Consider the following 12,794-nt stretch of genomic DNA (forward strand, 5'->3'; position numbering starts at 1 on the left):
CACGCATTGCCATCAATTCTTCACAACAGTCTTTACATACAGTAATTCACAAAATTCAAATCACTATGACATCAGAGAAAACTGTCTAGATTTGAACAAATCAGTCTTGACATCACTTCAGCATACCTGATGTCCACAAGCCTACTGCAGCACCCCATGGCATTCCTTACCTGTACAGTTCTCAATTGCCATGGTGCGAATGATGGCCCACTGAGAGTAAGGACCAAAGCCCACGTGAGTTGCAGCAGCCATTTTGATGCTGTACTCCGTGCCAGCCTCAAGGTTGTTCAGCAGCAGGTGTGGCACAGCTGTCGAGACCTCAAAGCAGGTGAATCTGCGCTCCGAGAGCTCTACTTGGTAGCAGATCTTGTATCTAGGACATGACAGAAGGGAAAATCCATAGACGCGTTCACAACGAGTCGAGAGTATGCTAGTTTGAAATCCTGTGGGAAATGTGATCTTGAAGAAATACAATAATGGGTTGTCTACAGCTTTAAATAGTCTTTGATTGTGTTGATAAAAAGCCATCTCTTGGACCACCCTTCATCCACTACAACTAGGTCCATGTTAAAGGCCCTGTAGCATGGGTGGTCCAATTGAATTGATGTTCATTGGCTGCCCACCAAGGTACATTAAAAAACCATGAATAGTGCCTGCCAGCCAATAAATGCATCGAAGGATACGCTCATCGTTAACTCTATAGACTCCAATCAACATTCTGCGGCTGTGTGTGTACTGCATTTCATTTCATTCATTTCATTTCGTCTCATTTATTGTCTATAATATGAATCAAGTGGCATACATGATTTCTAATGCATAAAGCACACATTTCAAAATGTTTAAAAACTGCAGAGGTAATAAACACAACACACAATGAATAATTTCATTTTATAAATAACTCAGAAATTAATACACCCAATAACAAAGAAAAACATGACATAACATATTGCACCTCTTTCTTTTAAAGCCCACATGCATAAACGAGAGTGAAAAAATGTATCCAACTGTATATTTGCCTATATACCTGTATAATTGTATAAATATGTATGTGTGTGTTTTGTGAAAGTATGTAAAAACTGCAGGGTATAAATATATACGTGTATAAAGTACCAGTACCTTATGCCACCACAGATTAACTACAAAACAAAGTTAAATTAACACTGAATTACAGCAACCCCTCCGCGAGATCAATGATAAGGCTGTATACAATTCATTGCGGGAATTCTCAAACACATCAAAGCCTGGCCACCCCTCCCACTCCAAGGCATCACCACACTATCCGGTCTTTAACACTTGCCTGTCTGACGCAGCAGCAAAATTCAATCTGGCACACATATTAACTAGTTTGGCAGAATATCAGCTATGTCAACAGTGTGAGAAACTCCTTTCAAAGATTAAATTCAACCAGTTTGTTTCTCCATCTCCACTTCACACTAAATTGAATTTGTGTAACCAGGAACCACAGCCATTACAGTTCTGTTGCTTATCCCGCAAAAATGCTCACATTCTACAGCTCAGCTCTTTGCTGAATTGAACTGACTGTTGTGTAAATTGATAGATGTCTCAAATGCAGAAATATCTCGACTACAAAATTGTGTCAAATCCACTGACGTTTTTCAACATAACTCCTGTCAACATTCATGGCTAGAATTTAAGGCACAGCAATGATTTACCAATACTGCATATTTGATGTGTCATTACAACAGCAATCAAACAATCTGGTATGAGGGAAACATTGAAATTATTCTTTTCTCTCTTTCAGTGTTTTGTCCCTTCTGAACTGGTTAACCATACATTTATGAATGAAAACCACATTCTCTGGAAAGACTGAAATAGATCGTTGTCACATGCCTTGTAGACGTAAGCAAAGCAAAAATGATGCTATTACTTGACTAGGTAGTGGCAACCAATCTCAGTGTGTCCTTGCAGATCCAAAACCACCCAACCCAGCTATATAAGAGCATGTCCGTTAACCCTAATCAGGCTGGGCTTTTTTGGCTATGCTAAAACCGGAGAGGGCAGATTCCACCTCCCCCCCCCCCCCCCCCAAAAGATCTCAGCCATCAGTGGTGCAAATGCACCAAAATTCGGTTTGCATGACACCCACATTGTAATCTACAAGATTGTGTTTTAAGATTTTTTTCTATTATCAATTTCTAATTTTAAAGGGTGTGTACAGTTCTGGTCGAGGTGAGGATTTAGCATTTAACGTTTTGCGAGATATTCAGAAATAACTCTATGAGATGTCAAAGAGCCTGCAAATTTGATGAAAATCGGTTTTGAAATGACTGAGATATCCCAAAACAAGGTGAAACAAAGAGATCCTAATAAAAGGTATGGCCTGTTGCCTTTAATCATCATCACTTTTTTGGATATCTCAGCCATTTGAAAACCAATTTTCATCAAATAAATGTTGAATCCTTCTTACAATGACATGCTCTTTCATATTTCATAAAAGGTTTCTCATTATCTCACTTAGAAACGTTCAAAACATGAATCCCCACCTCAACCAGTACTGTACAGTCCCTTTAATCAATTAATTATGTATTAATCAATTAATTATGTATTAATCAATTAATCAATTAATTATGTAATTATGCCCAAGATCTTATTTTAGCCTAATTAAAAGCATCGAGAGTCTACCTTTTTGGTTTGTATATCTGCTTTAAAATATTCAACAACTGCACATCATAAAAACCTTCCAAAAATCATTTCAATTCTTACGTATTTTATTGTTTTTGGAATTTTTAATGTATTTCTTTGTTTTTCGCCTTTTTTTTCTTTGCTTTTTTTATAGAAAATTGTCACTGACCACATTTCTACCAAAATTAGCATAAAATTAATCAAAGTGATTGATAGTAAAAAATAATCAAGTTTTCATGAGAGAGAATTTTTCTCCCCGTACACAAAAACACAAAATTGTGCCCATTTTGGGGTGACATGCAGTAACAAAAATGGGCGTGGCTTCATAAAAGTGCATGCCGACATTGCAAATTTGGTCTCAAAAATTGCGTGAGACTTGAACAAAGTCAAGAAGCCTCATGATGAGGCCTTCTTGTGTTACAGAATTATTGCATGAAACATCGAGGGGCACGGATTACCACCCCCTAGCCCTTTAAGGATTTATAACATGATATATATGGAGCCGACGGCCTCTTTTGCGACATGAAATTTTCGCGAGCTGCCATTGACATTCAATGCATAGAGTGCAGACATGAACTTTCATGTGCATTTTAATTTCATGAATCTTGGCACTCGAGAAATTTGCGAAATCAAAATGTACGCGAACATTCCTCGTTTTACAGTAGTCTGGCTGCCAAATGCAATCTCTATCAACAAATGTGTTAAATGGTACCTATGATAGACTAATACTATAGCTGTCATTTAAAAAAGAAAAAAGAAAAAAAAATTTCTCCTTTTATTTCAAATGAATGATACTCACTTGTTCACAACACCGTTACTTTCTCTTGCAGGCAAAGTTTGCCATGTGATGTCAATGCTGTAAGGACTGCTACTGGTGAGCCAGAAATCTGGGGCAGCAGTTGGGACTATTTTAGAAAGTAACGAAAGAAGGGATAGAAACATTCCTGAATAAGGTTTGAGTACCACATTTGAAGAAAACATATCATATATGCAATATCAACATGAGTACACAATATCAACATGTACACTAAAAAAATATGTCGTATACATAAAGCTTTTCTACACGGTGTTATGATGTGAAACACAAGATGAATTATCATATCTAATTGTTATGTGCTAAAAAAAATACAATTATTTTTAGTATTAGTATGCACAGGATTTGTACGATCATAATTATTATCACTATTGCAACCATTAAAATTCTAAATATTATTATCATCATAATCATCATTATTATTATCACTGTCATCAACATTATTATCATATCAACAGCAATGCCTGGATAGCATTTTGGGAAATAATCAGACGTGTTGTTAAACTTCACTTTTACTTTACAATCATATGACATAAGATTTCTTGCAGCAGGCATTTAAATATATTTTAACAAAGATCAGAATGTTGTTAATTGAATTCCTGACATATTTTTCAACAGTATGAAGCATTTTTAGTTCCATCTATATCTCATATGCATTTTCCAGGCCAGTGTACAGAAAAGAATTGAAATATTTCTTCAGAAAAATGGAAAGATGAACCTAATGAAAGAATCGTACAGTTCCTCAAAAATTATGACAAAAAGAAAAAAAAAGCAAGCAAAATGGCACAAGTGATAGTCAGGAAATCAGATACAGTTTCTTAATTGTGTGCACGTGTACATAACATTATTAGATTAACCAGATTAGCGGAGAAGTTTGTATTTATTAAAGCTACAGTGCATTCATGTGAAAGGAAAGAGTTCACACAGTCCAAAACATTCTAGGCAGTGCCTACATAATATATTTAGTTCACTGATACAATACGGTTGCAGATGGTAGAAGAACCTGGTATGTTTGAGTAAAACTGCCAGACGATCCCATTAAAGTGCACATTCAGTAAGACCCACTTACTATCTTCCAAAGTGTGTGCATACACTGGACTGCTTGGCAGACTGCCGCCAAACCTGCCAAAGGACTTGATCTGAAAGGTGTAGTTTGTGTAGGGCCTAAGTGGGACAGCACTTTCTCATATTCAGTCTTGTACGCCACTTCAGACGCCCAGGGGCCATCTGTTATCCAGGTTCAAAGGGAGATAAACAGACAAAGGAAAACAAAAAAAAAAAATTGTTAAAGGGGAGCTCTAGACCAGTTAAAAATCATTCTGAAAAATGAGAGTAAAAGTTTATGAGTGACATTTGATCAAAATCACATGAAAATTAGGGCAGTTATTAAATTTTTGCAAAAATAGTTCTGGAACAGTTGATATGAATATGCATATGAGTGAGCTGATGATGTCAGCACCTCACGATTTTCCATCGATTGTGTACAAAGTATTGATGAATATTCAATTTTTCTGCTAAAAAACTGTAAAATATATTATTATCCCTGGCTGAATTATTTTCAAATAATGATCAGTAAGTAGGCCATAAGACTGAGCAAAGATGTTTGAACAAAAATACACTTCCAAGATTTTGTGTGCAAACTGTACAGCAAATTGTGAGGGCATGACATCACCTTACTTATTAGCATTTTCATATTGACTGATGGAGAAGTGTTTTGCAAGTTGTATCAGTGAAACTTCACACTTTCATGACTTCCTTAATCTTTATCCAATTTTGATCAAATCTTCACCTCTCTTTGCACAGAGGGTAATACAGTGTATTGGAGTACTTCCAAGGTAAATAGATTTACAGGGATGTCAGGTCATTTTTTTTTTTTTTTTTTTTGTTCCCAATGTGCATCACACCCCATACAATATGATCTTGAGTGAGAGATAACTTTGCCCCCCAAACTGCTTCAAACAGGCAATCTATCAAAATTTATTGCAAACCGAAAGTTTTCAGGCGAACGTATGTAACACTGGACTGACATCTGTGTACCAACATTATGAAGGTCACATAAAAATGTTAAATGAAAATTTGTTTTTCAACTGAATAGCCTGTTACTGATTAAAAAAGATAATAACAGCCCTTAAATTCTATTAAAAACTGTGTTTTATGCCATTTCCAGACTTACTGGTAAATGTATGTGACAATTTTGTCATGCCATTTCATGTTTCATGATGCGTATGCTTCAGGTTTCGTAGTATCCTTGGCATTGTGTACTGATCACTGTTTGCTTTGTCTGATACACCATTTCTGCACATCATGGCACGCCTTGCAACCACCCACCTCACCCCGCATAACTTCCTAAGTGAGCTGCTAATGGGATTCTTCTATTCAGCATCTGGCAATGCATGGAACTCACCTGGTGTTGGGTAGTAATATATGGAGTAGCTCAACACTGCAGGGTCCACCACTTGCTTCCACTTCACTATAACAGATGTGCTGTCATTTACAAACACAGTCACATTGGTGGGTACAGGTGGACGAGTTTCTGTTCAGTGACAAAAATATACAGATTAACACAGGGGTACATTGGTAAATGCATAAACACATCAAAGGTGTCCAAAACCACTAGTGAAAAGTACATGCTACAATCCAGCATATTAGCATCACACTGATTGAAGGACATGTCATCTTGCTTGCATTCAGCAGATTATTGCAAGTGTATAAAATGTTTCTTTGGGGGTCTTCATTTTGTTTTTCGACAACTGCCATAAGAAAGAAGGAATAATAGATAGTCTTTCCAGCAACCAAAACGTTCAGTCAGGAAGGTATTATTTCCCTTCAAAAATGAAGGGGAAAATGCTGCTTGTGAAAAAGAAAACATGACTTCTTCAATGCAAAAATTCAAAGGAGGACAATAATAAAAACAGTAACAGTGCATTTATATAGCACAAACATACATGTTAAAATGCGCTTTACAATGATATCATTAATGAAACACAAAAGTTTTTAGACATTTCTTGAAGAAGGTGAGATAACAGAAAATGCAGCACTGAGCGCATCACACAATTTGATGAAGAAAGAAGAAAATTGCAACTGATTGACAAATTGCCCTACCTCGACGTAAATAAGCACTGAATTGATCAGTGTTTTAGTAGTAGCCATGATAAAAAATCATGGGCGTACATACTCGAGCAGGATTCGAACCTACGACCTCCTGATCACCGGACAGGCGTCATCTCCACTAGACCACCGAGCTTTCGCCCGACAGCAAGTGTTGGTTCTAATCCTTATAGCACGCAGCAGGAACTGCTTTGTTATTCAAATTCATGAAAATTCTTCCGTCGAGATGTTTTCATTGCAACTGATTGACAAATTGCCCTACCTCGACGTAAATAAGCACTGAATTGATCAGTGTTTTAGTGGTAGCCATGATAAAAAAATCATGGGCGTACATACTCGAGCAGGATTCGAACCTACGACCTCCTGATCACCGGACAGGCGTCATCTCCACTAGACCACCGAGCTTTCGCCCGACAGCAAGTGTTGGTTCTAATCCTTATAGCACGCAGCGGGTACTGCTTTGTTATTCAAATTCACGAAAATTCTTCCGTCAAGATGTTTTCAACATTGCTTTCATGTTTTCAACACTGATCAATTCAGTGCTTATTTACGTCGAGGTAGGGCAATTTGTCAATCAGTTGCAATGAAAACATCTCGACGGAAGAATTTTCATGAATTTGAATAACAAAGCAGTACTCGCTGCGTGCTATAAGGATTAGAACCAACACTTGCTGTCGGGCGAAAGCTCGGTGGTCTAGTGGAGATGACGCCTGTCCGGTGATCAGGAGGTCGTAGGTTCGAATCCTGCTCGAGTATGTACGCCCATGATTTTTTATCATGGCTACTACTAAAACATTGATCAATTCAGTGCTTATTTACGTCGAGGTAGGGCAATTTGTCAATCAGTTGCAATGAAAACATCTCGACGGAAGAATTTTCATGAATTTGAAGAAGAAAATTGATTAAAAAAAAAAAACAGTGAAATGAGAGATTACTTGTGATGTGGATTCTCAGTTACTGGTCTGAATTTGGGGGATCTTTGGGGGTTTTTTTAGGATTGGATGTAGAGATATAGGCTGGCATAAGTTTGCTGTGCATATCACCAAATATATTAGAACAATTCCAAGTGTGATAAATGGCAATAAAATATTACAGAGAGAAATAAAGCAGTGAACCCATGGCTTTAAAAGGGAGAATTATTAGATATCCACATCTACAAGCTGTTAACAAGAGGCATCTCCCTTACCAGGTAACTTGAGGGTGTAGTACATGCCACTCCACACGGTGCCAAAGTCGTTGGTGGCAAAGCACTGGTAGAAGCCCTCGTCTTGCGGCATAGATGACCAGATGTGGAGTTCTGCAATGCCCCCTGGCTGATGGTACATGCTGATGCGACCAGGGCCAGTTACCTCCTCTCCATTGTGGAACCACTGGACATGAGGAGTGGGGGAGCCTGTCACGTTGCAAACGATTCTGACCATCGCGTTCTCAATTCGCACAAGGTCAGTCATAGGCGAGAGGAAACGAGGTGGACCTAGACATCAAGTGCAGCAAAAACAAGGCAAATGTCAGTACTCTTCTGCAACTTCCCTTGCAAAACCAAGATTTAAGTACTGTATACCCCATATATTTAGCAAGTCTAATTTTTCTTATAATGGGGCTTCCTAACAATTTTGCTAGCGGTTGAATTCGCGATCGTAGAGTTCAATGGATGGAGAAAAGCATGCATGCATGTCTAATTCATGCAAAGATCACTGCTAATACTTTTGCATTTTGTACAATTTTTGAAATCACCAGACTTGCTAAATTCACATAATAAAAGCCCCTTGGAATATATGGCATGTACAGTACATTTATGTACATCATTGCTGTTAAAAATTCTCCCCAACCCTCAACATGCTTCTCAAATCCACCTTTCAGTCCACATAATTGCGGAGGTTATGTGGCAAGCAACATGCTTCTAATAACCACAGAAACTAATTCTTGTTCACGCTCTCAAAATTTGGGCTGCCCTGGCAAGCATATTGCAGACAATTGCTTAGTCCCATACTGACCACCTCTTACATCTAAGTAACCACCAGAGCCTGGTCTGATTTCAAACAGCATTTCTCATTACTTATAGGGATCATTTCTTTCATCATCCTGAACTATCCTAATTGAATCCAAGATAAAGAAGTAGCATATCTTCGATCTACTCAACTCATGTATGCTTTGTCAGCAATCACACAATACCTTATCTGATACAAAAAACCCTACAAAGACTCCAAATTCTTTGATGGTCAGAGAGATCAATATTCATGACAGACAATAACTTCAAAGAGGCAGTTACATAACATAGGATGACAGAGAGAAACAAACACCAGCATGTTCTTAATGTTAGGTTGCTACAAATGTTTTCTCTTTTATCATGCAGCTCACAAGGAAAGGTTCAGAGACTGACTTACCTAAAACAGTGAGAGCAGCCGAAGCAGAGTCCACTTCTCGAGAGCTGGTGTCTTCCACCTGGCACCGATAGACGGCGCTGTCATTGACAGTGACATTCCTTATCAACAAGTTATGCAGGCCAAGTACAGTGCTTCTCTGCCAAGGAATAGGCCTACCATCTGAGGTTATATAAAGAAATAATAAGAAAGTTGGCTACAGCAGTACATATTATATCCACACTTAAATACTTTATACTCACACACCCACCCACATATACACACCTAGTATATTTTAACATAGATAACATGAAGCAACTCAAATGTTAACTGCTATCACTTGACCGACACATCCAAGATCAAGTACACAATGCATAGCCAAATATCTCTGCCCATCATTAGTGCTTGCATGTTGTCATGCCTCTCAATCTCATACGATGCTATCAATATAGTTCAGAGATCTCCTTCTTCTGTGTGGGCAAGGATAGTCTCTGGGAAATTACATCAGACATGATTTGTTCCTTGGCATAAATATTCAAATTTTTCTTTCTATCTGATTTGCTTTGAATCTAAAGCAACTCATTTACCTACCAAGGCACTATCAAGTTGCATGAAAGTTTGAAAAGATTTTCATTTGAACTGAGAACAAAGATGCCTGTCCATGATCGGCTTTTCTTCATCTACTTCCTATTTATTTCTCAGAACATTACAGAAACATGCATGACATGTAACAATTTCCACCTTACTCTTTGAATTCCTTTGAGCCATACCATTTTCTGCACATATTTCTAGTGTCAACTTATACCAACTTGTCATGACACACGAATCTGAGTCCCTCATGATCATTCTCATTATATTGTTGAAACAAGATGTACTCCAAATATGCAGATTGACATTCCCTGCAAAGGACGTAATGTCTCTGGCATATACCATCACAACAATGGAGATTATACATTGTGTAATGAGGAACATTCTGGGGTTTCAAATCCTAACAAATGTGACAGAGTAGTTAAAAAATGGTAAGAACCACCTTGGCATATGTACATTTGTTTTCATTTCAAGGGAGAATTTAATTTGCTTATCTTGAGGCATACAAACTGTATCTTCTGTAGAGATTCTGTTTTCCTATCATCAAACTGATTCATCTTAATTCCTTCTTAGAATGAAACAAATTTCTTTCATCAGGCCATTTCCCTCTCTTGAACCCTTTTTACTGCCCCCACAAAATAAAAAAAAGAAAAAAGAAAAAAAGAAACAGTATCTGCCTGTGATATTACCTCAATGTTCTACATTGCTGACACACATTGGATGATGGTAAGCATACTGACAGAATCTGGCAGGATTCATATCTATATCCTCCCCTCTTCAAACCCCTCGCCCCCCCCCCCTTCCCCCTCTCCCCTCTGCCCACCCCCCCCCCCCCAAAAAAAAAGCATGACAACAATATTAATTCCTAACCCTATGCCTTGGCCTTGCCATAAATCAGTTGTTCCTTTGACCTATGGGAGTGTAACCAATAACTATGCTTCAGTCAAGTTCACTCTCCGCACCTCCCACTCTTTACATGGGACACCTGTTGGCTTGTCCAATCACCATGAATCAAAGGGGATTGTTTATGTACAATCCCATTTTGCCTCTCCGTGCTCTTTTGCACTCATTCTATCACCCCCCCCCCTTCTCTCTCCCTCTCTCATTTATGCAGTAGCAGTTATGTGTAGCTCTCTGTAACAGTGAATCACTAAAGCTGAAGGTAGATAGAAATTAGAATAAACTGACAGCAAGGATCCTATACAATGTATGTGCCTTTTGGCATTTTGAAAAAGGGGCAATCTGTGGCCTAAAAATCTGACTTCTAAGTTTGAATAGGTTAGCACTTGAGATTAAACTTTTATTGAAAGAGGCAGACATTAATTCTCTCAAGTGTGCTTTAACAATATTAATAATATTAGTCTATGGTGGTGATAAATGTGATTATTTTTTACTTTTCAATGAAGATAATGATTTCAAAAATATGTTTATTCTCACTACTCCCTATAGATCTTTCATAATGACAGGAACATATCACTGGGTATAAGTATTGTGTTTTTTTTTTCACGATTTGTTTGACGGGAAAGCCATCACCTATGCAAAACAATTCAAGAAGCTACATTTTTGTCACATTTTCTGTCTATGTTTTCTGCCAGCACAAGTTATGTGAGTAATGAGAGCAATACAGCAACTTCCATTATCATGTAATTCTATAATCTAATATATAATATCTGGGATAAGTTCCCAACTTTTGGTAAAGTGTATCACCACTTGTAGTAGCAATCTCTGCACATGTAATACACATTTGGCAAGAATTGTGTCACAGGGCCTAGCATATAATACATTGGTATGAAAATACATGTTCTGAGCAAGAGTATTCACAACACCTTTACCACACATCTTGATATTATCATTTTCCCCCAATTTATCACAAATAGAAGAGATTTCATCAAAAAGGTAAACTGAGCTGTTCTAATATTTTTGAACAAGCCCCATTCATATTCAAAATGACAACAGCACACACAACCAATGCTGTTTCACACTGACATTGGTTGGAGTGACACAAGCAAGGAGCTCGTCTGAACATAAACCTCCTGCATGGTACACGTCATGGCCCCCATGTCATGCTCAGCACTGTGGACTAGTGCTCAATGCATTCTTGCACTCTGACTCGACCTCAACCAATCTTGTGGAAACTTCAAATAGATGAATATCAACAACATTTCCCTGCCTTCTGTTCTATGTGTGGGACAAGTTTTCATTGAAGCAATATGTAATATGCTACATCTTTCCATCCAATAAAGTTCAGACCTCTCCTTCAAGCATACAATTGTATGTATTCACAACTGTCTGTATTCTACACTTAAGATCACACTGACTTAAATATGCACCAATGCAAATTTCTTTTTTAAATCACTGATCATCTTGTCCCTTAATCTTGCCAACCTACTGTAGTCTGTGTATCAACAGCTTAAATTTATTTCAGAATATAAAAATGAAAATAACAAGAGGAAAATCTACTCTATCACCATATCATCTCTCCCTTCTCCATCAAAGTTCTAGTTTATCTATAGATGGAGATTCCTCAAAATCATTTTTTCCCCTAAAGACACAAATTTTGCAATAATTTCAATATGCAACAAGATTTCCAAATGCTAGACTTCATGGCTTGTTTCTTTACAGAGTTTCATGCATCTTTTGGGACCGAATTTCTGCCAATCCCATCCACAGATGCAGTGTAAGATTAAATTTTACAGTCACTACTTTACACTCATCTACTTTGTACACTTCAAACCACATAGTGAAGAGAGATGACTGGTTACCTGTCATTTCACTGATTGATTTCAACCTTGTCTTTAAGCGTACGATGTGGTTTTTGGTAAACAATGCTGTACCCTGGGCCATGATGGTACAATGTAACCCAGGGTACAGAGCAGTGCATCAATTATAAACAAGTGGCAAATTTCTCACCTGTTCTATTCCAGCTAACTTCCATCTGTTCCTCCCTCCACAACAGACACTCCAGGACTGCATCACTTCCCACTACAGCCTTTGTGGTGGAGGGGGGAACCTTGATACCCCACTGATCTTGGCCTGCCGGAGTTGGATCCACAACAGTGACAGTTGCTGTGTGGATACTAGTTCTACTGGCCCCATATTGGTTGCTAACCCTGCAGCTGTACTGGCCCGCGTCCCCATGACTAGCCGAGGTAATATGTAGGATGGCACTACCTGCCAATAGTTGGGTTACTCTAGAAGATACAAAGAAGGCACGAATGCATTCACAATCCAATATTAACAACAACAAACAAAATCAAATTAATAGAATGGTAGATGCTTCA

The 12,794-nt window shown here is 38.0% G+C and overlaps 1 pseudogene; it reads right to left on the minus strand.

Moving 5' to 3' along the window:
* LOC139709341 (protogenin B-like) overlaps positions 1 to 12,794 on the minus strand; it is a 72,952-nt pseudogene that overhangs the window by 23,402 nt on the left and 36,756 nt on the right.

This window comes from Diadema antillarum, unplaced genomic scaffold (assembly GCF_040938485.1).
Source record: "Diadema antillarum isolate AM-2024a unplaced genomic scaffold, OU_Dant_1.0 seq00001426_RagTag, whole genome shotgun sequence".
Lineage (NCBI taxonomy): Eukaryota > Metazoa > Echinodermata > Echinoidea > Diadematoida > Diadematidae > Diadema > Diadema antillarum.